Genomic DNA, 17814 nt, shown 5'->3' with positions numbered 1-17814 from the left:
GGCGGGAATCCTCCCTGATGGCATGATATGATTAGCCAAGTAAATTATGAGGGACGTGATACTGGCCACTGCCCGCATGGAAGCCCCAAGTGATTTGATCCACTATGGCAAATTCCATGTTTGGATATACAAAATAAAACTCCAACCAGCTGGAGATCAGTAACAAAATCTCTTTTCATTCAAAGCACCCAGACAGAATATATCTGCTCCTCTTAGGATTTTTAAAATATTACTTCATTCTGCGCAAAAGCCATGTGGAATATCTACATAACACCTACAAAGATTTGGTCTTATTTTTTCACTTCAATAAGGGCAGTTTAACATTTCTATTGGGAGGCAGCAAGGTCCGGAAACTATATATCTGATATTTTTCCATTTATTGTACAGGTCAGACTTCATCCATTTCCCACTGTTTTCCATACAGATTGTTCCTTCAGGGACCAATCTGATCTTAAAATAAGAGACTTTTTTTTCCCTCTACAAGTGAAGCAGAAAAAATGTCTTTTGTTGGTATACATGGACTATTCTCCAGTGAAATGGGATCAGCTGAACTGGGGACCAAGAGGACTAGAGTTACTGAACAATGATTTTAAAGCTCTGATCTCTCGCTAGACAAACAGACATGTAAATAGACACCGAAACAAAGGCACTATGAACAACATATTGGAATGCTTTTAGGAACAGCAGAATGCAGTTTAATATTGACTTATGTATATATTTTTAATAACTACAATTAAGGTAAATAGGCAGTATATCTTGGATGATTAATTGCACAGACTTTTCTGTTTCTTCACGAACGATTAGGCAACTAGACACAAATTTTAAACAATCTATTAATACTATTGCTATTATTAATCTGTATTATGGTAACTCTGAGAGGCCCCGACCAAGATCGGGGCATCTTTGGGCTGGGGTAGGGCTGATCAAAATTCTGAATTTCTGTCCAGCAGGACACTCCAAGATTTTGAAATTTGGTTTCGTCCCAAATCAGGATGAAAAGTTGAAATTGCAGAATTTTTTGAATTGTTCAGAAAACGTTTTGTTTTAATAAGCTGAAAACTTTTACTAATACAATCATATTATCATCTATCAAAATGATAAAGTCAAACAAAATTCTTCCATCTTATCAAAATGGGGCCATTTCAGTCATTTCCCCTGAAAATTTAGATGAAATCTATATGTTCTCCCAAAATGTTCGCATTTCCTAGAATCAGCCTTTTCCAACAGAAAACTGCAGCACAAAACACACAGCAAGAGAAAATCCCTTCCCCAAACAGCTGACAATCAGATTAAACAAGACAGGCATGGGATGAAAGGAAATATCATTATCCCCATTTTACAGATGGGAAACTGAGGCACATCTGGATTCAGAGACTTGCCCAAGATCACGCAGGAAGTCTGTGGCAGAGCCAGGAATTGAACTTGAATCTTTTGAGCGCTAGCCCAGTGCCTTGGCAGTTCTTTGGGGGAAGGGACCATCGTTTATTATATGTTTGGACAATGCCACCACAACGGAGCTCCAGCCAAGCTGATCTCTTGTAGCTACTGCAATACAAATATTAAATAATAAACCACCAGTCAACCATCTCTCAACAAACAAGTTGCTGGTTATTCACTGGTTATTCTCATTCATTTGTTGGACCAATATTAAAATCTCTCTCCAAATTTTGTGCTCTTTTCTACATTAACTTTTTCTTTATCGAGCTTTGACTCTGAGTTAATATGCAGCGTTCTTGTAGCCACGTCAGTCCCAGGATTTGGGAGAGACAAGGCAGGTGAAGTCATATCTTTTATTGGGCCAACTTCTGTTAGTGAGACAAGCTTTCGAGCGATACAGCCCTGAAGAAGAGCTCTGTGTAGCTTGAAAGCTTGTCTCTCACCAACAGAAGTTGGTCCAGTAAAAGATATTGCCCCACCCACTTCATCTCTCTCTGAGTCAATATGTGAAGAATATCCCAATTTTAATTTGGAAAGGGGGTGGGCAGGAAAATATAGGAAGGCCGAGGGGAGTAGTAATGGCATATGGATCTTGGGACTCAATCCAGTAATAGCAACTGAAAGTTGTTACCATTTGGCAGATGTTCAAGAGGCTGTGAGAAATGAGCTCCAATTCTTAGCAGAGGAAGGTCTGTTCCACAAGAACCATGTCGCCTATTGGGTTCCTTGTTAGACGTCTCAGCAGAGAGATCAAGGACTAAATCGATCTTGGAGACTTCATGCCCCTCTGGCTCCAGAACCGGATAACTCCAATCACAATCAAAGCACATTGGAAGGAGCTTTGCATCGCCTCTGTTGTACCTGCTCTGTGACTTTGTCTCTGGGGCAGTCAAGCCAGCACCTTGAACTAATATTACATTAATGTATCACAAATTTTAAATTAAAAAAAGTCTCATTTTTTAAAAAGCAGCAGGGAGAAATCCTGTCAGGCACTTAGCTCACTGTCTGAGTGACCATGAAAGTACTGGGACTTTTTGTGGTCACAGCAATCTGAGAATGGGTAGGATGGTCATATAGATTTCCAGTAAATGAGACCAAGAGTTTTCAGTGCTGACATGGTTACAAAGAGATAATCCCAACACACAAGAACAATTATAGGGACAAAGGATAGTCCAGCATCTAGGAAACTAGTTTAGTGGCTGGAGCCCTGGGTTCAATTCCTTCCTCTGCCACAGACTTAGGCAAGTCACTTACTCTCTCTATGCCTCGGTTCCCATCTGTACAATGGGGAGAACAGCTTCACAGGGGTGCCCACGTGAGGATAAAGCGCTTTGAGAGTTACCGATGAAAAGCACTACGTAAGTGCTGTTATACCTCCCGATGACCACCATGTGGGTTGCCTCCCATACTGCACTCCGCTTCCTGGGCTCTTCTGCAATCCCGCTGCTCTTTGTCTCCGGGTATAACTCCTGAAGGCTGCTCTAATTGACACCGGTTTTGGGTGCTTGACGTTAGATACCTTTGGCCTGATTTTCACCCACAAATCTGACTGAAGCCCAACAGGAGCGCTGGTTGCCCAGCATCTTCAAAAATCAACCCAAAGGATCTGAAATTGGACATCTCCAAAAATTAGAGGCTTCCAGAAAAAGTGGCTGAATATTTGCAATTTTAGACACAGCCTTACTGGAGATACTGAGAAAGCAACAGGCAAGTCCAAAACCTGCTTCTCTTTACAGCGTCAGAGAACTATTTACAGAGCCACATACAGTATCATAACAAATAAAGTAGATTAGCTATTTCCTCTTAAGGGGGCATTGCATCATTCCACAGGTCTCACTTGAGAGTGTTAAAACTCCATCTTCTTAAGAGATACAATATTCTGTCAATTCCTCGGTGCTAAAGATCTCCCCCTTCCTCCCTCCTTCCCTCCCTCCCACACACACAAACTGTCTCTCTCAATTCTTATCACAGTTTATGCACCTCTGACTCTCTTCACCCATCCACAGACCTTAGCTATCTCTGTCTGCCTGATGATGGGTTCCATTCGCCTTACAATCACAGCTGCCTTGTGTGGTCCACAAATCTGTTGCTTGGTCAGTTACCCTATGTGTATCGTGCCTGATTTACATTTTGGAATATCAGCTCTTGGCCACAGGACAGTTGTGTTGTCTTTTGTTTGGCTGTGGAATTTTAAAAAAGTAAAAATAAATTACTGTTCCACCAGGAAAAACAGACTTAAATTGCTACACTATTTTTTATCTAAATAATGTTTCAATTTAAAAATGGGGGAGGGGAAAACTAATTACATCCTTGTGTGGAAGATCATAAATCACATAATTACAATGGGAACCTCTGCATCTCCCCGACAGACTAAAAGCAGACTACACAAGTTCTTATCTCATTACAGTTTAATTAAGAATTATGTTTGAGCATCTTCTTTTTAATTATCGAAGGGCCCCGATGACTTCTAATCTTTTTTACCTGGAGTGACAGAGGGTGCGGTCCAAGATGGGCACTAATGAATTTACAATTTGCTCTTTTGGGAAGTTTAATAAAATTAGTCCACATAGAAGATTAACACTGATAAAGTGAACTTCCAAAGAGAACATTTGGTTCCTATCAATTCATGTCCTACAAGTGCCAGGAGCATGAGGAGGTGAGGCTGAAGTGTTACTATGTCTTGGGGCAAGGGTGGGGGTTTCAAGGTGGGAGAGAAGATGGTAAATGCTCTCTTCCCTGGTCTCATCTGCCTGCACACAACCACCAGCTGCTTCACATGCTGCAATGCGAAGACGCAGAGGAAGATGAGTGTTAATTGTTTTACTCAGAGCCCACAGAGCTAGACCAGCAGCATCAGGGTCTTTTCCTGCAACACTCCCACTGGCCACGGCAGGAGTTCTTTGCACAGAATGGCTACAGTCTCTGGCCACACCTGTCACTTTACATGGGTTCATCCAAATCTGGATTTTGCATTCCAGCATGGGCCAGCCTCTGCAGGCGTTCAATTTCCTTTGATACCAACACCACAGCCGGAGAGACCGGCTTTGAGGAACTACAAGGTCCCCATATCATAACGTTCTACAATGTACAGCCCTGTGCTGACAAACCACTGGGCTACCTGACACATGCTCTGTGCGGACAGGCACCAGCAGCACTGCGTTTCAGAAGGGCCGTCCTGTAAGTGCTAGGCCAACTTTAGGAATAAGCAGCATAGGCGATTTCTGCACTACCGAGCCCGTGCCAGCATAGCTCCCTCCTAGTCCAGTCGTAGCGCAGGCCAACAGAAGGAGCTCTGCCGGAAGAGGAACTCCCCGAATGTTAACCAAGCTGCGTCTACACTGTGGGGGTTGTCAGCGTCACTCTGTCGCTAGAGGCCGAGTGACACATTCATGCTGGTGTACATTTTAAGTGCGGATAGGGTCACAGGCTGCCTCCTAGGGCTCTGCTTGTTATGACCAGGGCTGCTTCAGGCTGGTCAGCCGTGTTGCAATGTTCCCTGTTGGGAGCCTTAGCAGCAGGGTCTTTTGAGCACAGTGAGGGGAAGGGAAAAGGAGCCAGGAGGGGAGGAGAAGGTGCTCTAGAGATACTTTGCCTGGGGGTCTGATTACATGGAGGCTCACTCTTGAAACAGATTTGGACAGCAAGAAGGGGCACTCTGCAGCTGTCTGGCCTCTTACCCTCTGATCAGTCTAGTACCCGCTATTCCATATCTCATGTGTAGACAGAGTTACAGCAAGAGTGAAAGATGAAACGCTGAAGTCGCACGGCCCCAGCGCTAACTGTTCGCCATGGTACAGAAACTGGTGGCAAAGACAGACAGAAGAGGGGGGAAAGAGACTGAAATGCAGGAGAGGAAAGTATAACGCTGTAATGAGAACCGACAGGTGGCAGCACTGATGCACGTTGCCCTTTGCTTGACCAACAACAACTGCAGTGCTGAAGATGTCAGCTGCTTGTTAGCATCCACACATGCTGTGAATATCTTAGCAAGCAACACCCCCCTCCACCTCCCACAGACCTAATTCATTTTAGGGTGAGCATACCTGTTATTCCTCCATTACTGGCTAGTCTTATTCCTTTAGTACCTTCTGGAGAAGATGAACTCTGATGGACACACAGAGTGGCGGCCCAATAGTTAGCTCTTTGGTACCTGGAGTTGAGATTTCCCCATGCTGAAACACACATGCATTTTGCATTGATGCTTAGCAACGAGGGGAAGATCAACAGTAAAAATAATTATTTTGCATATACTACACACACGCACCCCCAAGCTTAGCCACCATGTTTCACTTAAAATAAGTTAATCACAAGCCCACACCTTAGACAAAGGGGTATGTGGGCCCACCCAGAAAGTAGCACCACACGGGCAGAGGGTTCCATTTGGTATTATTTGACCAGAGATGTGTCTGTGAGAGAGAAGCTCAAGGAGATGAGAGACAGAACAAGTGGCTGGCACCTCAACCTGGAAAAAGCTGAGAGCGTGTGAGCTTTTGGGGTACTGGCCGAGAAGAGTGTTGTGGGTGCTGTGAATGAGGACATGATCCTTTGTTTGGTTCCTTCTGTCTCCAAGGAAACAGGACTTTGCCTATTTCTTATAAACACGCCTGTATCTAAGTAAATACCAAACTCCATAGTCAATTTCTATACCCAAATGAATCGCCCGCAGGGTCCAAACTTTGACTAGCCACTCAGGTAAAAAGGGGTAACAATACACACACACTTAATTCTACCTCAGCAAGGGCGGGGAGGACTAGATGATCTCAATCTCCAGCCCTACATGTCACACATCATGTGTGTATTTCAACCTCATTGCTGCTTCAAGTTAGCTTTACACAGAAGGTGGGGCAGGTTTCATAATGGAGTCTCTGGGGGCTACTACGCTATAAATAACAGGAGTCCAGAGGTTTAAATACCAGTAAGCATCTGTTACTGGCTTCAGGATACTACACAATAACCAGAATGCCATAGCTGTGTTTGCATTATCTCCCTTTCATCCCAGCTTGTAACCCAAGGCCCAGAACCTGAATGGCAGGAGGCCTATCACTGCTTGAGTTCTGTGATACAGCATCCAGATTTTGTGTGGCATGTTTTTACCACATGAAAACACTTAGAACATGGATGTCATGGCCAGGACATCAACAGATTCAATAGCCTGCATTGTTAAACCACATTGCTTGTGAAACTCAGCACTCTGACTTTGTTTACGCTTCTCTCCAGCTATCTGCAGACGCCTGACAAGGTGGCAGATATCAATTAGTTTGCAGCTAGCAAATGGACATGATCAGTCTTCTGAGCCTTGGCCTCTCACATCCACGGTTTGTTAATTTCCATCTCTCGCACCAAGATGGTTTCAGGTTTCTCTGCTGGAAGCACAACAAAACCTATCAAGAAAATCTCTGTAAATGCAAATGGATTTTGCGAGACAGAAGACAGCGGGACAGATCAGCTGCCACTCACCGGGGCACAAACTCTCCCCTGGGTTGCCACTGCTTAGGAGGCTCCAGAAAATGTTCTATTAACAGTCAATTTAGACGCTCTCGAAAGCCCAGCAAAGCCCAATGCCAACTGGCAGAATGGAGGTCAGAGTTCTCCTGCATTTGTTTCTAATGCTGCTCCTGAAGGCATACAGCAGACATCAATTCCCAATCTAATTTCTCCTAGAAAGAAGAATTGTCTTGTCACGGCTGATACCCCTGAAATCCTGATTCAAAGGGACTTGCAAACTGCACACTGCATTTCATTTGTGCCTTTTCTCCTCCATTCTTGTAATGTAATGGTGTAAAATCCTACACCCGGGCGGTGGGGGAGAAGAGAAAGAAAGGTTGTGGGGAAATTATAAATATCGGGCCTTGCCTTTCTTGTTTCTGTAGGAGGACTCTATGGATGACTAGAGAATAAAAACAACAAGGAGTCCGGTGGCACCTTAAAGCCTAACAGATTTATTTGAGCATAAGCTTTCGTGGGTAAAAACCCCACTTCTTCAGATGCATGGACTCCATGGGGTTTTTACCCACAAAATCTTACGCTCAAATAAATCTGTTAGTCTTTAGGGTGCCACCAGACTCCTTGTTGTTTTTGTGGATACAGACGAACACGGCTGCACCCTGATACTTGACACCATGCTAGAGAATAAAGGGGACTATGACATCAGAAATAAAAAAGGGATGAAACACAACCAACTGAGAGGGAAAGGGATTTGAGATCAGACTATTTAAAAAACACCTCTTTTTTTTGCTTCTGCCAGGAGCTGTTTAACTCAAACATTGGTACAAAAGCTTTTCTGGTGGTTCCAGATCCCAGCCCTCCAGCAAAAACAGGGAAGACCAGGTACTTGGTGGGCCAGATTTTCAGAAGTATTGCATACCCACAATTGGGATAAGATCTTCAGAAGTGCTCAGCTCCCACTGAAGCACCTAAAAGAAGTGGGCAGATTTCTGAAAGCACGCTGTGCTCAGCAGCTTCCACTGAGCACAACAAGACCTGCTGGGTCTTGAGCAATTCATGTAGGTGCTGCTGGGTGCAGATGCTCTTTGGAAAGATCTTGATAGACACATTCCTGGATACTCTCAGTTAAATACAACAAACCTTCCCGGGACCTTCTTTATACCTCACAAACCAGCAAAGGAAGGGAATAAACATTATTTTCTCCTTTCCAGGTCACTTTTAAGACACTGAAAAGACTGTGACCGTTCAAAACCTTCTGTCCTTTCATTAGGGAGGATGGTTCTAGACTATTCTCAGTGGTAGAAGAGGACAGGACAAGGAGTAATGGTCTCAAGTTGCAGTGGGGGAGGTTTAGGTTGGATATTAGGAAAAATTTTTTCACTAGGAGGGTGGTGAAACACTGGGATGCGTTACCTAGGGAGGTGGTAGAATCTCCTTCCTTAGAAGTTTTTAAGGTCAGGCTTGACAAAGCCCTGGCTGGGATGATTTAATTGGGGATTGGTCCTGCTTTGAGCAGGGGGTTGGACTAGATGACCTCCTGAGGTCCCTTCCAACCCTGATATTCTATGATCCTATGATTCTATAGGGAAATCCAGAATCAGAGGCAGAGCCTGGGGTGAAGGGTATGGACATAGTGAAAGCCCAGGTTGGCTATGAGAGAATCTACAAGTTATCTGCAAGTGGCTTTTTGGAGCATTTTGCAAGCACTCCATAAGGGAAATGCAAGACAGGGAGGTAGCTGTGGCGATAACCCACACAAGACTGAACCTTTCAGACAGAGCTGGGAACCAGGGGGAAGCTTCTCTCACTTCCGCCTGCCACCCCCTAGCTGGAGGGACTGGGAAAAACAACCACCACAGGCTGCTTGTATGCAATCTCAGCTCCATTCAAGCTGCAGACTTGTGAGTGGCTTGCTGTCAGCAGGATAAAATATTCAGCAACTGTAGATTGTAGACAATGTTTCATGCCTCATTGACTGCAAAAGTTTTTAGATTTAGTTAACATGTGAATAGGAAATCCCAGGGTAGCCGTACCCCTTTTTTCCCCTCCCATGGATAAAGTCCACATTTGTATAGGTTTTTTGGCTGTTTCTTTTTTTTTATTTAAAGTTTGTGGGTATTTTATTTCAAATTAAACTAGGGGCATTATTTACAGCCCTTCACTGAGGGACCAATAAACAACAGTTGCTATTGTTGAGGCCTATTAATATTGTTAGTTTCCAAGGGGACGTCTCTAAAAAGATACAAGCAATCTAAAAAGATTGTGCAAGGCAGTTCAAACACATCCATCTTCCAGGGGACTCCCCTTCATTCAGCTGCGCTGACTGAACAAAGCTCATCTGCAATCACCTCAACCTATCGTTATTCTTTAACATTTATATTGCAGTAACATCTAATGGCCATACATTGTGCTGGGCACTGTACAAAAATATAGTCAACCAGTCTTTGCCCCAAAGGGCTCACGGTCTGAAAGACCAGATGTAATAGATGGATGAGCCACAAGAGTGGGTTGGCAAAGGGGAGGCAAGGTAACAATAAATATAAGAGGACATGCTGATTCCTGCCCACTCAGTAGCAGTAGAATTAATATAATTGTAAAAGGCGCTGATCAGATCTCCTCTGGAATACGGCGCACAGTTCTGGTCACCCACATTCAAGAAAGATAATTCAGACTGGAACAGGTGCAGAGAAGGGCTGTTAGGATGATCAGGGGAATGGAGAGCCTGTCTTGCGAGAGGAAACTAAAAGGTTTTAAAGAGTTGGCTGAGGAGCTGGCTGAAATGTTAATGTTGATTTTCAATAACGCTTGAAACACGGGGGGACATTCCAGAAGACTAGAAGACAGCTAATGTTGTGCCCATATTTAAAAAGGATAAACGGGATGACCTGGGTAATTATAGGCCTGGCTTTTTCTGAAAGGAACCCAAAGTGCTTTACAAGCCTTTTTAAGGGATTCCTCCCCCTCCACCCACCTGGTAGAAAAACTGAAATCCAAAATATTTCAATTCTGAAGTACCTCTACAGTGCCTTATGGGTGTTGTAGGTTAGGCACCACATGCTCCCATTTCCCTCTGTTCAGAAGTACAGGTGGAAGACCATTGCTCCTCCAGCTGGGCTATCAAGCTGTCTAGGGATGGTATTTGTAATGACCTCCTGTTGAGAGGGGAGGAAATTGCTTTCCTCATCAAACCGCTTTTCACTGACAGATTGTTTATTTTCCACCCCTCTGGATCATCACCTGGGGTAAGAAGTTGCACAGAACATGGATTTAAAAAAAAAAAAATACAAACCTCACACACCAAACACCTTTTAATTCAACTGGTTGAAATTACACAGGGAGATTAGTTTTTTGTATGATTTGATTCCATTAATTAGCTTGAGAATATCAGCACAGCCAGGCAAGCAAAGAAAAACAGAGATAAATCCTTGCCATAACACAGCTTCATCTTTTAAAGTCAATTAACTCTTAGTTATTAGCTTTTAATTAGGGAATAATAATGACACCATTAATACACTTTATTATACTTGTCAGCAGACAGCTGTTCCAAACAGATTTTATTATCAGATCTTGGCGGCTTTTCTCTGCTGTGATCCCATATTTCTAAGCATATTGACGTGACTCTCCCCTGCCCCTAACCCAGGGGGTACAGCAGTTAAGCCTCAGCTCCTAAATGTGCAACTCATCACACAGAAAGCAAAAGGGCCTCCAATCTAAGGTGGATCTGTATCGTCTCCCCGTTGCAGCAGGAGCTGGTTCCAAATCGGAACTCTTGGCCAGATTCCAAGGAAAAACAAGAAGAGGGAGGAATGAGAATGAACGTCTCTTAATTCCCTCCAAAACTTCAAAGGAATTTAGGCCTTACATAATACATGGGCGCTTGTGTTTATTTTAAATAATCTAAACTGGGTTCTCTGTCCCAAAGAATTCCAGCAGCAGCGGGATCCGGTCTTGACTGCACATTTGATGTCTCTCTCACAGGTAATTCACATTCCTTTCTTCACACATTTCGGGGGTGGGGGGGGGAAGCATGTTGGATGTATGCCAAATGCCAGTCTTACACCTCAGCTCATAACATCTGAGCTTTTGTCATGATAAGATGCCAACAATCTCACTGGTTTTCTTCAGAGCAAGCAATGTGGCTTTTCTAGCTCCCAAAGAGTTCCAGGGTAATTTTACAGCACTGTAGAAATGTTTGGGAATCTTTTGGGTTTTTTTTTATTTTTTAAATCAAGAATCTCAAATAAAATTTATCCAATTGAAATCTCATTTCTGCCAACCCACCTGGTGCCCACTGTATTACTATAAAGATCTGACAATTGTAAAGTCTATGGAAATCCCACACAGAGTATTCTCTTGTCCAAAACTGGTCCAGAAATTCTCACTTCAAATCCTGCTCTTAAGAGCCTCCACTACCAGACACCCACAGCAAACTGCCTAAGGGTAATGACCAGGCGTGCAGAGATGGTGTCCCTAGCCTCTGTTTGCTTGATTATCTCTTCTGTTCATTCTCTCTGAAACACCTGGCATTGGCTGCTGTCGGAAGACAGGATAATGGGCTTTGGTCTGACCCAGTATGGGCATTCTTATGTTCAAAGAAAAGGAGTACTTGTGGCACCTTAGAGACTAACCAATTTATTTGAGCATGAGCTTTCGTGAGCTACAGCTCACTTCATCAGATGCATACCGTGGAAACTGCAGCAGACTTTATATACACACAGAGAACATGAAACAATACCTCCTCCCACCCCACTGTCCTGCTGGTAATAGCTTATCTAAAGTGATCATCAAGTTGGGCTCACGAAAGCTCATGCTCAAATAAATTGGTTAGTCTCTAAGGTGCCACAAGTACTCCTTTTCTTTTTGCGAATACAGACTAACACGGCTGTTACTCTGAAACCATTCTTATGTTCTTTCATTAACATCGCATTGTCCACTGTATTATCAAATCAAATACTCTGAGGGCTCTGAGTTGTTCACTCTGATAATACTTATAACCACAAGTTCCTGGCATTGTCACACCCTCATCCTTCCCCTTCCTTACCACCACTGTGTTCTACACCCACCTTCTCCCTAGGTAGGTTTGTAAGCTGTTAGGGGCAGGGACCTTCGTTTATTGTGTGGGTCACAGGACCCAGCACAGTAAGGTCACAAGTCTGACTAGGTCCTCTGGGTGCAATTGGGTGAGAGAAATATGTACAAATGCAATAAATTCTCCTTGATTGTGGCCTTTTTCAGGTTCATATTAAAATACGAAACAATGACAAGGTTCTCCTGGATGAATGGTTTACAGTAATGCAGTGGGTTCCCCGCAGTAAGATTTTCTAGACAACTTCTTCTCCATTTGGGCCACAATTAAAGATGACAGACTGTCAGGGCTGCAGCAGTTCATGTTGGCGCAGAGATCACATGCTCCCTGAAAGTGAAGAAATCTGTTCATTAAAGAAACAAGGGGATGAGGTAATCTCTTTTATTGGACCAGCTTCTGCTGGGGAGAGAGACAAGCTTTCGAATTTACACAGAGCTCTTCTTCAGGTCTGGAAAATGTACTTGGAGCGTCACAGCTAAATACACGGTGGAACAGGCTGTTTAGCATAAGTAGTTCACCTTGAAGGGTCCCTTGAAATGTGTGAAGTGGACCAGAGGGGGTGGGAGGGGGAAGAAGTGGGTGGGGAAGGCAGCTATGACTGGAGGGGTGTTAACAGCCACTTCACCTTGAATGTCCCTTGCAACATGTGTGAACTGCTTATGCTAAACAATCTGTTCCACCTTGTATTTAGCTGTGATGCTCTGAGTATATTTTAACAAACTGAAGAAGAGCTCTGTGTAGCTCAGAAGCTTGTCTCTCTCACCAACAGAAGTTGATCCAATAAAAGATGTTATCTCACCCACATTGCGTCTTTAATATCCTTGGATCAACGCAGCTATAACACGGCATACAGAAATGTGTTCATGGCAGGCATTCTCCTTTCACCAAGCACTTGGCAGTCAAAGCCGTTTGAAATAAATCAGCCTGACACGGGAGTAAGCCAGCTGCAAGAATCCATTTGCAGTTATCCAAAGAAAACATACAATTGTTACAATAAAAGCAAGATTGTTAAAGGCAGATACTAAATGGAGAAACTTTCTTGCACTGTGGATCAAAATAAAAATAGACTAGACAAGACAAAGAAGGGGAGAAAGAAAGGGTTATATCATCTCCATTTTACAGACAGGGAAACTGAGGCATGGAGGTGGAGTGACATCCAAATTCCAGGTCAGCTGCAGAAACTGGAATAGAACCCAGGTCTTCCGACTGCTACTCTAGCACCTTATTCAGCCAACCCACGGCCTCCCACTAGAGCTAGACTTGTTGCAGCAGTCTCTTGGCCCTTCATGGCCTAATTCTGTACTTATTTTCATCCTGTGCACTGCCAAAGATCTCGATGCAACAGCAGATAGTGTAGCATCAGCCCAGAATTTGGCCTTAAGAATTCATTTCCCTGTGGAATCCTGCAGGTGTTTTGCACGTTGTAGCGGTGCAATACAACATCTCAAAGTCCTCAAACATCATTGTTTGTTTGCACAGGTGACAAAAGCTGGGGATAGTCTCAGGCTGTTAATCGAAGCAGGTTTGGAATTCTCGGTGGAATTAAAACCTCTTCACCAGTGAGGCACTTTTTTGTGTGTTTGGCTGTATCACCGAAAATCCCCCCAAAATGACCAAATTAAGTTTCACCAAACATTGTCCCCAAATACATTTTGAGGCCAAGATCATACATGAGACACTTCAGCCCTGATGGTAACTTACATTAAAAAAAAAAAAGTAGCGATAAACTGCACTGAGGAGAAGCTTACAAAGGGAATGCCTTCTCAGACATAATGAGCACCACTTACATTACCTCCAGCTAATGGCACTTCTCCTTTAGCTCAAGTGCTACCATTTGAGATCATACGCTCATGCAGGAAGTGAGGAGCCTCAATTTAAGTCCCAGCAGAGGGACTGATTCCTCGTGTTTCTTAATGAGACATGTCAATGCAAAACAATCAAACACCAGCACAGGGATCCCACACAGGCAATTACCAGGGTTCTGTGGCAGGTGACAGAATTAACTTACCTGTACACTGGAGTTCTACAAACAGATCCGAACTCCCCTACCCCTCATTCCCTGTGTGGTTCCATGGTTTGCCAGCAGCCTGGAAGCGAGAACAAAAGGCGGGTGGGTTCACATACAACAACGGTGAGCACTGCCTGTGTGCTGGAGTGCACAGCTCCTCTGGGTTTCCCCCAGCTCCGGGTGGCAGAGAGCAGTTGCTTCCAAGAGAGGCTATCTGCAGAGGGGTGTGAATGATAGAGTGGTCAGTGCTTTGCATCTCTTCATTCAAACGGGGGCAACAAAATAAAGCTCGCTGCAAGCTGGGCAGGTGAAGAGTGGTTTGCCCTCCACTTAATAGCCCTTCAGCGTGGTGAGAGCGAGGTTCGGCAGGTGCCCTGACTGAGTTGTTAGTGCCAATCCAGTGATCACCATGTCATTCTCTTGCCAGGGGATTAATTTCTGATTTTACTGCTGCTCTTTATCACAGAGACAGCTTTGAAAGGCACAAATTTTCCAACCCACAATGGACCTGTCACAATGACAATTATATTTAACAGCAGCAGTTCGGTCTCGCCTTTGAAGGCCTCTGATTACTGCAGTAAATAGAAGCATATTAGAGAGGTGTGGGGAGTGACAAGACACTGACAGGCGGTATGCCTATCACATCACAGCACTGCAAGGGGCCAGGAGCACACTATGGCCTTGACAAAGTAGTTCCAGCAGGGCATTATTTTCACTGGGCTTTGGGTGCAGCAGAGGAGAGGCAGAAGAGCGACTAGAGATTTAAACACACACTCCTGGTACATTACTGCAGTGAAGAGAATGCATGGTGCAAATAAAGTTATTTCACAAAAATGCAGCACCAAGGGAAGTTTATTCCCCTCTTTCCAAGTCAGCCGCCTTGCAGAGAGAAAAATACTGCAGCCCTGCAAGCAGAGGAGTAAGTAGATGTACAAAGTTTGGGCTTTGAGATCAGTGGTGGCACTGGGCAATTGCTTCGGGTACCAAGCAGCTCAATGGGGTCCCCGATTTAATATTACCCCCAAAAGACCATTCATCGTATTTAACGTGGACTTATGTGGACTTTTAAACAAGCGTATTAATATGTTTGTGTTGGTATATTTTTTGGTTCATGGAAATAATGCAATTAGTAGTTTTAGGGAGTGGGTGAGGAATAAGGGGTCCCCCCCGCACCCAAAAAATATTCCTGCTTAGGAAGCCCACTGGGCTAGGACTGCCTCTGTCTGAGATGCAGTATTTTAAAGATACAGAGGTAACTGAATAGCTAAGGAGGAGTCTACTGTTTAGAGCAGACGACCAGTAGTCAGGATTTCTAAATTCAATTCCCAGCCCCTCCCAGTGATTTGCCAGGTGACATTGAGAAAGTCACTTGTCCATTTCCAAATTTGGGTGCCTAAACGTAGACCCCTTCATAAACAGTGGCCTGATTTTCAGAGGGGCTGAAGTCAATGGGATCTGCAGATACTCAGCCCCTCTGAAAATGGTTGAAGATTTAGGCCTTAACCCACAGTGGTAAGATAGATACCGCCTCTCCCCCTCCCAGGCTCGATTATGAGAACCTATTAACATGTACAGAGTGGCTTGGGGTCCTTAGTTTAAGAGCACTATAGAAGGTAAAAGTATTAGGATTCATCATTAAATAGGGAGAATTTAGTGCAAAAAAGTCCAAATCAGTGGAGCTGAACAGAGAAGGCATAAGTCTATAAAGTGGTTTCATCCCCTGAATAATGACAAAGCTTTGGATTGCCATCCTTTTCAGATTTGTATTCGAACATCTGAAGTCAAGCCTGTCCCTAGTTTATACTCCTAGGGGAATTCTGCGCCAAAAAATTAAAAATTCTGTGCACGTTTTAAAAAATTCTGCGTATTTTCTGTGTCAAAATAACACAATATAGTCACATCAGTTTCAATTATTTTTGCTCATTTATTTGAAAATACGTGTCAGCAAGTATGTCTGTAACAATACAGACAATAAAAAAGATTCAGGAAATGTTTTTTTGTCAAAAAGATTCCTTACTAGGCATATTAATACAGTACTCTGAGTAATAATTCATTTAAACTACAGCCACCCCATCCCCTTGTCTCTCTGTGCCCCTGTACTCCCTCCCCATGTGTGTCTGTGCCCCCACTCAGCCACGCTCTATCCCTAAGTAGCTCTGTACCCCCTCCCCCATCACCATGTGGTCCTGAACCTCCCCCATGTCCCTGTGCCTCCACTCCCATTCAGCCCCTGCCCCAGTCTGTCCTCCCCCACTAGCCCTTATGAGCTTGTCTGACCCCCGCAGCATCCCATGCTGTCTCCCCCTAGCCTGTCTCTTGACCTGGCCTTCAGGCCCTGCAAAGAAGACAGGCTCTTTCTCTTCCCTAGCTGGCCAGGAGCTGCTGTTGTGTTCTAGCACCACAGCACCCTCTGGTGGACAAAAGGCGGAACTGCTGCAACATTTTGGCAGTTTTTTTCTGTGCAAAACATTAAAATATGCATGGCTCATTAATTATGCATGCAGTAGTGCAGAATTCCCCCAGAAGTAAACAGTTTTGGTTCCAAATGGGATTCAAACCCAGAAGCAGCCTATTTTCCCAACCCAGCTACACTAAAGGAGTCTAATCTATCAGAAAAAGACATAACAAGAACCAGTGGCTGATGGCGAAAGCCAGACAAAATTCAAATTAGAAATTAGGCCCAAGTTTATAACAGTGAGGGTGAGTAACCATTGGAACAAACTACCAAAGCGGTGGATTCTCCATCTCTGGATGTCTTCTGATTAGGACCAGATGCCTTCCTGGAAAACATACTTTACCTAAACAAGATACTGGGCTTAATGGAGGGGTAACCGTGAAATTCAGTGGCCTGTGTTGTACAGGTCAAACAAGATGATCTAGAGTCTTCGTGGCCTTAAAAAAATCTATGAAAAATCTCACAACTACTGTTCTTATCAAACTTCAGCCAAAAGGGTGGGAAATGCATGGGAACAGCTGCGCTCATGAGATTTCCACTACTTGGGGGTCAGAAATCTCACGTGAATGATTTATGCTAGGTCACAGCACCTCTAAATCCCAGCCTCAAATTGAGTTTTACACCTGAACCCCAGATTACACTGGACCTAGATGCATCACTTCCTTGGTCTAGTTACTCTCCAAACTGATTACATGGTAAGAGAGGCCCAAGGAAGAGAGAGACAGCCCTTATCCACAGGCAGAGAGTGAGGAGGCCTTACGCTGTTTGGAGAATTTAAGCACAGCTTTCTTAACACCATCATCTCTTCAAAATATCTGTGAATCCTCCTGTATCTAGGATCATGTCAGGTTCATTCTTTGCTGGCAGTTGTCTAGTGGATGAATCTGTGCCTCTCTGCTGTGCTAACTGAGAAAGAAAAAACAATTGCAGCACCCTGGCTTGTATCAAAAGTAACCAACCATTCTCCTCCAACCCATGCAGACCTGCTTTGTGGTCTAGAGACAGCTTGGCCACATGAGGAGAGCCTATGTCCATTCACTGATTTTCAAACCACGAGGACGAGGTCACTCCTGCTATAGAAACAGCCTGGCCAGGAGCCTGTTTGCTGTAGAGAGGTTGCAGCTCTGATATTCCAATATTAGCCGCAGGCATCTGAAATGCCAAGCCTAGGGCTGAAAGATAAGCCAAAGCCAGCGGCACATTGCCATGCCCTGCCACTTCAAGCTCTCATAGGGTCTTCTACTGTGATCTAGGGCAATCCGCTTGCCCTTTCTGCCTCTGTTCTCCTGTTTGTAAAGCAGGCACGAAATCTCTCACAGGGGTGTTGGGAGGAGTCATGTTTCTGCAGTGCTTTGAGGTGGAAAGTGTTAAGTATCATTCAAA

The 17814-nt window shown here is 44.2% G+C and overlaps 1 long non-coding RNA gene across 2 annotated transcripts in view; it reads right to left on the bottom strand.

Moving 5' to 3' along the window:
- LOC144280155 (uncharacterized) overlaps nt 1-14427 on the bottom strand; it is a 34049-nt gene extending 19622 nt beyond the window's left edge. Inside the window, exons 1-3 of one of the 2 annotated variants that reach the window (XR_013348737.1) lie at nt 13977-14427; nt 9898-10119; nt 5481-5609 (exon numbers count right to left, since the gene is read on the bottom strand). This is a non-coding gene — a long non-coding RNA (uncharacterized LOC144280155). Of the gene's footprint in view, nt 1-3445; nt 3616-5480; nt 5610-9897; nt 10120-13976 lie in introns of those variants that run through there. The other variant, XR_013348739.1, reaches the window with a different exon arrangement.
- Nucleotides 14428-17814: the final 3387 nt, after the last annotated feature.

The sequence above is a fragment of the Eretmochelys imbricata genome, chromosome 25, assembly GCF_965152235.1.
Source record: "Eretmochelys imbricata isolate rEreImb1 chromosome 25, rEreImb1.hap1, whole genome shotgun sequence".
NCBI classification, from domain to species: Eukaryota; Metazoa; Chordata; order Testudines; family Cheloniidae; genus Eretmochelys; species Eretmochelys imbricata.
This window is presented reverse-complemented; position numbering and strand designations above follow the sequence as displayed.